At 49.4% G+C, this 12,360-nt stretch overlaps 1 protein-coding gene across 3 annotated transcripts in view; it reads right to left on the bottom strand.

The window, feature by feature from the left end:
* The window catches only part of DOCK1 (dedicator of cytokinesis 1), a 524,727-nt gene that overhangs the window by 43,775 nt on the left and 468,592 nt on the right, over positions 1-12,360 (bottom strand). The gene's annotated exons all lie outside the window — the stretch shown is intronic.

Raw genomic sequence — 12,360 nt, 5'->3', positions numbered from 1 at the left:
ATAGCTACTACTTAAATAAACCATCTGCTATTTTTTATGAGAAAAAAAGCTATTCTGGAATGAGAGTTATACTTTAACAATTTGAAAGACAAAAATAAAATTAAGCCCAGAGTAGAAAAAGATTTCTGAGATGGGACCAGCGCCCAGGAAAGAGAGAGAGTGGCCAAGATGCCCTTCCTGGGTCCACACACTGTTCCCTTCCCGGAGCTGCCACTGTCTCCATCCCGCTGGTGCTTTCAGAGATGCCTTGCATTCTGGGATTATTTTAATCTCCTGTTCCAGATCCTCCTCGGGTCCTCTGCCGGGGCCCAAGCTCACATTTCTAGGAAGGGGAAACCTCTCTCGCACTTTCAGTGTCTTTTTTAAGCTCCAGTAACCAATTCCTCCCTTAGAGTATTTCCATTTCAAAGAAAATTTTAACTTGTGATTCTTGGTCACAGGATTTTTCTTTAGTTTTCTGCAAACACACACTCTATGAGCTGCCTAGAATGTTAGGGCGCCTAATTCATTACTGAGTAAAAGCTTAATCTGTTTTTATCCTAAATGACAGAGGAGATGCTTTAGATACATATCAAAAGTAATTGTTTTTAAAAGAAATGTAAGTCTTGAATAAATACCTTATCCGACTCACCCTTGAAGTGACATAGTTGTGTTTTCTATCAGATTTTCTATAAAGACACATTCCCTCCTCTTCCCCCAGTGTCTTAAAGGATTCTGCATTAGGGAGATTTAGATCTACTTTTAATTGGATAGGGCTCTAAGGAGTGTGGGCAATTCATATTTCTGATGAGAACACCTTGGAAGATATTTCAGTACCAGAGAGAAGACAGATTCAATGCGATCGAGATTTAGATTACCTCTGTGAAAGATTGGCTTTAACTCGTGGGTTTGAACTTCTGCCTTAGCTCCTGCACTAGGCTATGAAGTTTCCCACAGCCCTGAATGAGAAAGCATCAGATCCACACACACCTTTGTTTTCTGATTTGAAATCTTTAGTCCACTTTATTGCATCCTTGAAATCGCTAGTTACTTGCCGCTCGGAGAACACTCTTTCCTCTGTCCCTTTTCTTCAGATGGTCTTAGCTACACTCTCTTGAGATGATAACCTTTTTCTACCATTCTGAACCTCCCAGTAACCAGGAAGTACCATTTCTTCAAGTTTCATGGATACAAACTTTTTCTTTTTTTTTTTTTTCCTTCTGGTGAAACTCCTTCCTTCGCTCCATGACAACAGTGGCTGTGGCGAACAGATCAGCTATTGATTTCCTATGGAGAACCACACAGTTGACCCACAGGACGACAAGACTGACCTTACTGGGCACGGGAGCCATGGTGGATGACAGGGTAGACGCCAGCCAGGATGACTGCCCCTTACTATTAATTCAGGCTGTCGATGACTCACCAGCACAGCGTGGACAACTCTGGTTGAATCCACTTAGTAGCTGTAAGTGACTCACTGGTGAAGATGTTTTATGGGATGCTTGAGTCTCAGTTATTCTTCCAAAATTCAGCTGTTTTTCCAGGCAATTGTTGGGGGAAGAGTCATATTCAACTGCATCTGAATTTCCAGTGTCCCACATAGGTCATGGACGTTTGAATGGTTGAGGATATGCAATGGTACGGAAGAATCCAGAACACTGTCGAGATCCCTCTGCACGGAGATGAGTGAGGTCTAGCTTTAGGTCTTGTCCAGTAAGTGAGGCCAGGAGCCTGCGAGTGACAGTCTCCTTCTAGTTCCTCTAGGATGAAGGGTGGGAGTCCCCAGGGAAGATGCGTGTCATGAGAAGGGCCATGGTGACTTGAGGTCTGTGGCTCAGCTGAAAGAATAGAGACCCTTGTAGACACCCACCCTCTCTCCAGACCTCTTCTCTTTCTTGAGCCAAGCTCCATCCCTGGTCCTCCTGGTGTTTTCAACCTGCGTCAGCTAGATCAAAGGATCCACATTTTTTGCAAAGACATTTCTCAGAGAGAGCGAGTGAATCAGACCCCCCCCCCCCCCCTCGCAGCCCAGCAGGTGCACTGTCTCTGTGGTCTGTGGCACAGGGCCGCCGATCTGGCAGGAACAATGCCGTCTTCTCCTTGCACGGGCAGGCACAAGGCGGAGTTAGCATCTAGAAAGCCAGTCAGATGGGGCAGGAAGCCAGTGGGAACTGGGACTTAGGGAGGGCGTAGGAAGCCTTTATGGAAAGGTTCATAAAGGATTTATCAACAATAAGCCCTCCCCTCTGGTGCGGTCAAGTACTCAAGGAATCACTGCCCATCTAAGTCACGTTCACTAATATGGCTTGTTTCTCCCCACAGAAACTCTTTGCCTGTCAAAACAGAAAACTATTTGCTCAGCTTTTAATGCCCTGGAAGGAAACATATAAAACGCAGAGGTTTTGCATTTTTTCTTCAGGCCAGGACATCTGTAGTTCTGCGAGACTCTGAAAAGCCTAAATCAGGCTGCAGGGAAGGGATTGTGCTCCTTGATTCAATAGGTAATGATTGGGCATCTACAACGGGAGCAGAGAGAACAGAGGGAGAGGAACAAAAGTGAGTACAGATAGCTCTTCGAGGAATTGTGTAGACAGGAGGAGACTGACAGGCAGTCCGAACAAGAGAACTTCTTTTAAACACGGGGGAAATAGGGTGTGGCTGTAGATGGAGGTGTATTAGTCAATAGCAAGCAAGGCGCTGACACGACACGGGCGGGACAGATGGGCTGGCCTGGCGTCCTGGGATGGGCAGGGAGGTCCGGGACACCGGGTAGGAATGTGGAGAGTCCATCCCTCGGAGGAGGGAAGCAGAATCTATGGACGCAGACACAGACCAGTGGATGAGGGTAGGCCAGGGATGTGTGGAGGTCAAAGGGGCATCACACTGCCCGGGTAACCGCTAGCTGGAAAGTCAACTCCTTTGAAAAAGAACTGATGCGTGATGGGAACCTCATCACTCAGAACCACTTTAACTGCCTTGCAGGAAATAGAACCTCCCTGGACTTAGCAGAGGCATCTCTTCCAATGTTCCAGCCACGTGAGGACGCTGAGCCTCGCCCTGTCCCCAGGCGTCTCAGCTGTGCTGGGTGCCCCGGCTCCGCTTGGCATTTGCTCTTCTGACCCTGACCCATTTAGTGGAGGCAGCGTGGGATCAGCTGACTTCACGTTTCCGGAAGTGCCACCACCCTTTCCTGATCCCTGCTGCCAGTGACCTTGCCCCAGGCCTCCAGTTCACAGGCCACCTCCCAGTAGGTCTCCGTCCCCTCTGCCCCCAACCAAGTAGCCAGAATTACCCTCTGAAAAGAGGAAAACGAATCACTGTTGCCTCTTTGTGTGAAATCTCTCTGGCTCCTTGTGCTTCATGGAGTAAATCAAATCTTTAGGGGACGTGCAAGGCCATGGGTAAACTGGATCTCCAGTTCTCTACATCCGTGTGTCTCAGGATCCCTCACCCCCCACCCTGCAGACATACTTCTTGACTTCCTCAGGAAAGCGAGATGGCCTCAGGAGATGGCCTTGGCCCTTCCTTACCTGTGCTGCTTCCATTCTTTGCAATTCCTGCCCTTCCCAGCCATTGCCAGGCAAACTTTATCTTATTCTTCAGGAGCCAGTTGAAATGCCACCTCCTCCATGAAGCCTGCCCACTCTCCCTAGAAGTAATCACTACCATACCTGTTAGACAGGTAGACCCAGCATCCACCAAAGTGTCAGACCAGAGGAAGGTTTTGTGATTTACCTGTTTGCACATGACCCCCGGGGCTCGACGGGGATGCCTGGAGGCTGGCCTCTAATTCAGGGGCGCCCCTGGCACCAATAAGGCCTGGCAGTGGGAGTACTTGTTAGGGGTCCTGCAGAGAGTGGGGACTAGTGTTGTTATGGACTCTAAACATTGAATTTGCTCATGCCTTGATAAAACATGATTTTTTTTTTTTATATAGGAGCAAATCATTATTAACACGATCTCTTTGAACATGTTAGCAGGTCAAATCTTTTCTAACCGAATAGATTCTGGCAGACTTCAGGATTTTCAAAACTGTGGAAATGCTGAGCGTAATCCAGGAGGAGGGTGTCGTTATGTGCCCGTCCTCGCAATTCTTCTTAATAACCCCTGTGCTTTAAAAGGGAAACTAAGAGGATGAAAACATGTCACCCCACATCCTCAGAGAAGAAATCCAGCCACTTCACCGAATGCAGAAACTGACTCCCCAAATCCTTATTTTTAGTTCACAGGAAGACGCGAGATGCCTCATTTTTGACTTGGGCGCAAGGCAAAGTGCGAACTTTGTCAAGGCGAGGTTATTTTAAGGGAAAAGGAAGCCTGGCTCTGGGTGGAGACAGTCACAGAGCTTCACGCAGCACATGGGCTCGCAGTCACGATCCCCATTGATCGGGACTGCCAGGCGGCCTCTTGGTTTTGGAGGTGGCTGAACGCTGGTTAATGTGGACTCTCTCGCTCGCTGGCTCCGACTACATTTTCTTGATAGCAGGGCTTCTATTTTTGACTCATCCTCCATAGAGAAGCCTGGTAATTTTCAGTGAAGTACTTGGATTAAGGGCTTTATTGAAAATTACTAGGCCTCAAGCAAACACAATAAGACAGACAATACAGAGCATGTTCAGGAAAGAACGCCCGTCTGCAGGGATAAAGCCCGACAGAAGGCTTTCAGGGGGACGCTCAAACGGGTGGTAAAAACAGAATGGAAAAGGAGCTAGGAGTGGTTATTAGCCTGGGAAGGAAGAACCGTAAAAGAATGAACAGGGAAACAGATGGAAATGACGTTTTATGGAGAGAAAGAAAAAGATGAAAAGTCCAAGAGCCTGGCTGAAAGACGTTCAAAAACTTTCGAAGACGATAGAAAAGCAAAAATAGAATGACTTCGTGTGGAAGAAATAGAGAAAGATAACCGTACAGAATTCAAAAGCCGAAGTGTCCAATATAAAGCAGCAGAAAATCCATTCAGCACTGCAGCTTTTGGAGCACAAAGACAGAGAAACTTTTAATACGCTCTGACCCCAGTCCCTTGTCCTCCGCTGTCCCTGCGGCCTCGGGGACGCTTTCCACGGGCGGCCGCTCCTTTACTGCCTGCCAAGGTCTACCTCGGATTCTGTAAGCCCCTATGTCCCTTAGGAAGCCGGATACATTTACAACAGTGCAAATGAGCTCTAGAACGTGTAAAGTTTCCACATATTAAGGACATAATGAAGATTTCCTTACGGACACAGGGACACAGCCACATGGTGACAGCCTGTATTGATGGAGCTTTAACTGAGTCATACTTTTGCCAGACTGAGGTCCTGTTCCATTTTAGAATCTCGTGATCCCCAGCCTTCAAATTCAACTATGGCGTGAAGTCCCCCTGCCTGAATATATATTTTTAAACCAAAACTGCATTTTCTCCCCCTTAAAAGGAATTAAATGTAAAATCAAACCAAATTCTTGTGACTTAAATGCTGCGGGAGCGTGAGCAGCAAAGCACATGGAGTTTGGGGTGCAACCCGGGTCAGCTGTTAAATCTGAGCCTGTGGCCCAAACCAGGTATCCTCCCAGTGTGGTTGTCCTGCTCGCTCCTTGGATGAGCCCCGGCAATCGTCCTGACCGAGGACTGTCATTTCTAAAAGACACACAGAGTCCAGGAAGGAAAAGCCGGTCCAGGTGTTGGAAGACTGTCTTTGTCTGATCTATAGCCTCTGCAGCGAACGCGGTACTGAAACAGGGTTAGCGCCAGGCTCGGGAAAGGAGCCGGTGGAAAACACCCTTCCCCTGAAACCCACGCACTGCAGAAATGATGCCACAGATCTGCCCCTTGAGACCTGTAAGGGGCTCAGAGTCTGGGTCAGGAACCAAGACCCCACAGAGGAGACAAATGTGCCCAACGGAAAGTACTTTGTGGAACGTCTCAGTGACGGGGGCCTTTTGCTCAAGCGCTGGCCAGAAGGCTCTCCATTCCATAAAAGATGAATCAAAATATGGCAGGGGTGACAGTGGGGGAGGGGGAGTCGGTGCAGGGGTAGGGGCAGGGGTGTGCGGGGACTCCCTGCACTTTGCATTCGTTTTTGTTGGTGAATCTGAAACTGCTCTAAAAAATAAAGTTTACTAAAAAAATTTTTTGCCTGAGTGTTCAGTCTGTAGCACCAGTCTCCCTCGGAGGCACACGAGCATCAGACACAGCCTGCCCGGCCCGGCCCCCAAGTAGCTTGAGCCAAAGCAGGGCCTGGTGACTGCCGGTGGTCCCTGGACCAGCTGCCTTGTCATTACTGGAAGCTGTTTAGAAACACAGAGCCTCAGGCCCCACCCAAGACCTACTGAATCAGAATCTGCATTTTAACAAGACCCCCAGTTTTGTTTTTTTTTTAATTTTTTTTTTTCAACGTTTATTTATTTTTGGGACAGAGAGAGAGAGACAGAGCATGAACAGGGGAGGGGCAGAGAGAGAGGGAGACACAGAATCGGAAACAGGCTCCAGGCTCTGAGCCATCAGCCCAGAGCCTGACGCGGGGCTCGAACTCACGGACCACGAGATCGTGACCTGGCTGAAGTCGGATGCTTAACCAACTGCGCCACCCAGGCGCCCCAAGACCCCCAGTTTTCTTAGGGGGGCCTGAGAAGCATGAAATACTCAAAGTAGGGAGATACAGGATACATACAAATAGTTCCAAGGCCAGGGCAGAGAGTGCCAGGGGAGGGGTGGGGAGGCACCTTCCTGGACGGCTGGGGTGGGGAGGCTCCAAGGTGAAGAGAACAATAGGGGCGGGGGTGCCCTTCCACACCCAGGGAAGACCGTGGGAAGTCCAGATGGTTGGGAATCCAAGAGCATGTTCTAAAAAATAAGGCAGGATATTGTGGGTAGAGAAGAAGAGTGCTACAAGGGTGGGGGGCTCCTGCCAGCGAAAAGCCTGGATCTGCCTGTGGAGGGTGTGGTGGGGGCCCCAGAGGTTTGGGCACCTTTGAAGTGATTCAAGCAATGATACTATGGCCACTTTGTTAGAAAGTAGAGTGGTGACTGAGGGAGGGAGCAGAGTCACAGGGATGGGTGTGGGGGGCCCCCCGGAAGAGGCTAAGTGATCCAGCCAGGACCAGAAGCCCCAGAAGGTGGAGCTTATGAGGAAGGGACCACTCAGTGGACTGGCTCAAGCAGCGGCCCTTCTACCCAAAGACCTGACTTGTTCAGCAATGCCTCAGGGAGGATCCCGGCCAAGCCAGTGCAGGCGTGAGAGCTAGTTTGTCAGGGGCTCTCATTCCTGAAGGCACTTAGATATACAAACCACAGTGAGAAAACCTGATTCATCCTTAAGGGCTTGGGAAGCCGATAATGAGATTTTGATGGATTTTGGTCAAAGAACAAAAGAAAACAACATACCTGAGGGGCATGAGTCTAAATTTTAATAATAAAGTAAGATAAAATAAAGTAAAATAAATAAAGTAAGAAAATAAAAACTGCACCTTGCTCCAACAAAGCTATATGTTGCTTTTCTTGATTTAGATTTATTCCTACCTTCTTTGTTCCTATCTCTTTCCTAATCCTCTCGAACATTTGCCTTGTGTGTATTTCCTTCAGAGAATCCTGTGCCATAAAGGAGCCCCTAACTCACCTATCCCTCCAAATTCCCTAATGTAAATAACTACCATACTCTTTTTTAAAATGTATTTATTTTTGAGAGAGAAAGCGTGAGTGGGGAAGTGGCAGAGAGGACGAGGGAGGGAGAGAGAGAATCCCAAGCAGGCTGACAGTGTGGAGCCCAATGCGGGGCTTGAACTCATGAACCATGAGATCATGACCTGAGCCAAAGCTGGATGCTTAGCTGACTGAGCCAGCCAGGTGCCCTATAAACTAAACATCCTCTTGAGAGTTTTTTTTTTCCAAATTTTAGAAATGACACTGGGTCACAAGAAAAAAAAAATCTAATTTTGAGGCTTGTTATCATGTTTCCCCTTGTCATCCTGACATAAATTCTATTATTTCCTGGCTTTGGTCCCCATGTTCTAATTCTTTTAGATGTAGTTTAGTTTTTCAAATATGCACTCAGCGCAAGGAATATATGCCAACAGGCACATAAGCAATACTGGCTGCCTGTGATGGCCCCAAAGGATGTGAGAGTAAAGCTTCCATTCACACCAGCAGATGGATGGATGTGCCTGTGGACAATGCGTTTGTTTGTTTAATGTTTTATTTATTTTCGAGACAGAGAGAGACAGAGAGTGAGCAGGGAAGGGGCAGAGAGAGAGCGAGACACAGAATCCGAAGCAGGCTCCAGGCTCCAAGCCGTCAGCACAGAGCCCAACGCGGGGCTCGAACTCACAAACCGCGAGATCATGACCTGAGCCGAAGTCAGACGCTCAACCGACTGAGTCACCCAGGCGCCCCTGGACAATGGTCCTAATGCTCAGGGAGGACAAAGTCTTTGGCTCTGATCTGCACTATCCAGTAGAAATATAATGCAATGTAATTTTAAATTACTAGTAGCCACCTTTTTAAAAACTGGGATTACTTTTACTAATATTTAATATATCTGCAATATTATCATTTCAGCATGTAATCAATAACAAAAAATTAAGTGAGACAGCTGACATTTGTATCAGTTGCTCTGACTGCCATAACCAAGTACCACGGGCTGGGTACCCTAAACTCATTTATTCCCTCGGAGGCTGGCAGTCTGCGATCTGGTCACTGGCTGGATGGTTTGTTTTGAGGCCTCTCTGCGTGGCTCGTAGATGGCCCTCTTCTCACTATGTCCTCATACGGTCCCTACTGTGGGGGTCCTGATCTCTTCTCACAAGTGCACTAGTCCTCATGTTACCTCGTTTTACCTTAATCACCTCTTTAAAGGACTTAGGTCCAAACACAGTCACATCTGGAGGTACTAGACATTAGGACTTGAAATTCTGAATTTCTGGCAGAAACGATCCAGCCCACAACGACAGTCTTTCACTAAGTGTGACAAACCCAGCGTGTGCCTTATGCTGACAGCACGTCTCAGCTCGGACTGGCCGCATTTCAAATGCCAGTGACCACACGTCCCTCGTGACTCCAGGACTGGGTCACTCAGGTTATAGTCCCGTCTGCTGCCTGAGCGCTGGCTCCCTTCGTGCCCCTGCCCAGGAGCCCCCCTGCATTGCCTGAGACCCTCGTCAAGCTGCCACTGGCCCCGATACTTGCCACTCATCACCCAAGAGCCGCTGTGAGATATGTTCCCTCCAAGACGACTGGAATCTGGGAATGGAGATGGAAATGTGTACATTTAGGCCCCCCAAAATCAAGTTTGGTGAACTGTTGCAATGACCGCAGCCCCAGTCGTACTCCAGTATATTCAGAAAAGGCCCAGAGGATGTTTCTTCTCAAATACTGCAAATACCCACACCTGGCAGGGAGGCCGGGTCTCTGTCTTATTTCCTAAAGGAAAGCGATCCTAAATCTGGCACAAAGTGCCCAACTCTGCCGTCTTCTGCTGTGACCTCCTACCTCCCTCCCTGGCAGCCTGGGCAGATTTCTGGGGTCCTAGCCACGGGAACAGGAGCCCATGTTCTCACGCTGCCCACACCATTCCCAACCCCCGCCCTAACTGAAGGAGGAAACTCAACTACGGAGAAACAGGGATCAGGTCCCAACACCAAGTTCTGTGAGATATCTCTGTCCTCCCGTGTCCCGTTGTGAGGCGCTGTAGTATGTAGGGATCTGTGAATATTATCTTCTTGTGAACATACACAGGTCATTTCCACGTGTGTTCAGAGTCCTCCATTCGAACCCCGACTCACTCGTCTACTTAGAAGCCCTCGTAGACGTGGGTACCGCACGTCGGTCTTCCCTTCCAGACACCTCTGTCCACGGAGGTCCGCTGCGGCCCTGGGATCTGCTTCAGCCAGTGACACGGGCAGAAACACGGGGGTCATTTCTGGAAAGTGCGCGTCAGGGCCGGGCTGGTGACTCACTGTCCCGTCCTGGCCGCGTTCCTTTGTGGCGGGCCTCGGCCCACCTGCGTCCCGGGAGAGCACCAAGCTCGTGCGGCATGAGTGAAAAATAAACCCGGGTGCTGTACAGTTCCTGGGTCTTCAGGAGGCTGAAATTCCAGCATCTTCCAGCCCATCCTGCCTGACGTGGGAGATGAATAATTCCTTCCTCCTGTTATCTTTGTCCCAGGAAATGCAGTACTTGTTGATGTCAAAATGACTTTTCTAATTGCCCAGGCACTTCAGATTTCATCTCAGGAACTTTCTCCCTCACCTGTGCTCATCACGCTCACGTCAGCTACAGACGGATGGGAGGGGGACTTGGTTTTCTTCGAACGTTCTTGTGGAAAAGTTACAAATACTCAGAAATGGCTTTTCCGTCCTTTTTGCCAGGACAACTCTAACCGCTGCTGTGGAGACGGCCGTCCTAAACCGAGATGAGCAGGTAGACCCGTTCCGACTCCACGTTCACCAACCGGTCACTCTCCCGAAATCCTCTGCGTGTCTCCTCCAGGACACAGGGACAGGTGAGGAGGTCCTTCCGTCCCTTTCTCTTACTGCAGGTAATACTCTGTCACTTGAGCATTTTCAAAACGAGGATTTCTTACTCTTGGTGTTTCGGACATTTCGGGCTGGATAGTTCTCTGCCATGGGACTGTCTGCGCATCGCAGGACGTTCCAGAAGCATCCCTGGCCTCCATCCACCGGAGGCCAGAGGCATCCACCCCCTGGGCCGTGCCAACCTAAAAATATCTCCTGGGGGTCCCGGGCGAGAACTGCTATTCCAAACCAAACACATCTTCCCCCCCTCCGTAGGAGGCTGTCTGCCGGAAATGAAAAAGACCTTGTTCGTTGATTTATTATTTATCAGAGGCCACTGTCCTGCGACAGGTGAGCCTTTCTCACTATCGGGAATCGCTCTTAAATGCTGAGTGTTCATTCTTTGTACTGATTTCTCTGTGCCCCCAACGGATGCCCACCAGGCTACATGTCAGGCACTGTTCTGAGAATCAGGGGCGCTGTAGGAAGAAGCGTGTATGGCCACCACACTCTGGCACCGACAGCCTACGGAGGGACCTGCTGAGGAAACACACACGCAAGCTGCTCACTGCCAACCACAGCCAGTGCTGTAGAGGCGACGACACCGTGGGGGGTAGGACGAGAGGGGGGGCATTCAAGCTGAGACAGGAAGAAACCAGACAAGGGCAGGAGGGGCAGAAGCCTGATGGGCAGAGCCAGGAGGGGCCGGGGCGCGCGAGGTCCCCCGAATTTGGGTGATGTGGCCAAAATACAGGGTGTGAGGGAGGGAACGAGGGGTGACGTGGTAGGAGAAGTCTCAGGGGCCGAGGACATACTGCCACCGTGACCGCCCAGAATGGCCACGAGCAAAGGCACACGTTCCTCCGGCCCCAGTGGCCTCTGGCCCTCTCCGGTCCCCGGTCCTGCTCTGCCCACCCCACAGCCTAGAACACGATAAGCCAGGAAGTCATCGGGGGGAGGAATGGCTGAATCAGCCCTGTTTCTTTTAGCAGTTTGCTGAGAAATAGGGTCCCCTGGCTAAACCAATAACATTGTAGTAATTGGCCTTAATTGTGGAAGTGTCTCATTGCTATGAAGAAATATATCCTGTGCTACTACAGGACCAGGTGTAATCCACAGAACATTTCCAAGTGGCCTCTGGGCAACCTCCATGCTATTCTGAATAGTTTGGCTTTTGCCCTGTGTCAAGGGCAGTCGGGAATGAACAAAACACACATTGTCTGTTCAAGAGGGTTTGATTGATCTTGACGGCCACAAAAAGAGGCGGCTGTCATCCTTCCCTGGTATAAAGTTCTGTTTGGGGTGGAATTGAGTCCCCTCACCCCCCCACAAGAAGTGTTGAAGTCCTAATCTCTGGTTTCTCTGAATGTGACTTTATTTGGAAATAGGGTCTTTGGATGTGATCAGTTAAGATGACGTCATAGCGGATCAGGTGGGAAATCCAATGACTGGAGGGCTTGGAAGAGGGAAATCCGGACAAGGAGACACATACAGGTGGACCCTGGACTGATGTGGCTACAAGCCACGGGACGCCAAGAATGGCCAGCCACCCCGGGAAGTAAGAGAGAAGCATGGAACAGACCGTCCCATTAGTCACTGTCCCGCAGACAGCACGACCCTGCCAACATGCTGATTTCAAGCTTCTAGGCTCCAGAACAGTGAGAGAATAAATTTCTGTCATTTAAAGCCACTCAGTGGGTGGTACTTCATCACAGCAGTCCTGCAAAACTCACAAGTGCCCCCATGGAGTCTCTGGTCACCTTTCTCAGAGTGGGGAAAAAAAGGCAGGTGAACGAGATGGGTTATAAATCCTGACGAAGCCACACAAGAAGCTCCAAAATCACCTTGGTGGCAGATTTTAAAAACGTCCAAAGCTCAAGTAATTCCTTTTTTTCCAAT

This window comes from Acinonyx jubatus, chromosome D2 (assembly GCF_027475565.1).
Source record: "Acinonyx jubatus isolate Ajub_Pintada_27869175 chromosome D2, VMU_Ajub_asm_v1.0, whole genome shotgun sequence".
In the NCBI taxonomy this organism is placed as follows: Eukaryota; Metazoa; Chordata; class Mammalia; order Carnivora; family Felidae; genus Acinonyx; species Acinonyx jubatus.
This window is presented reverse-complemented; position numbering and strand designations above follow the sequence as displayed.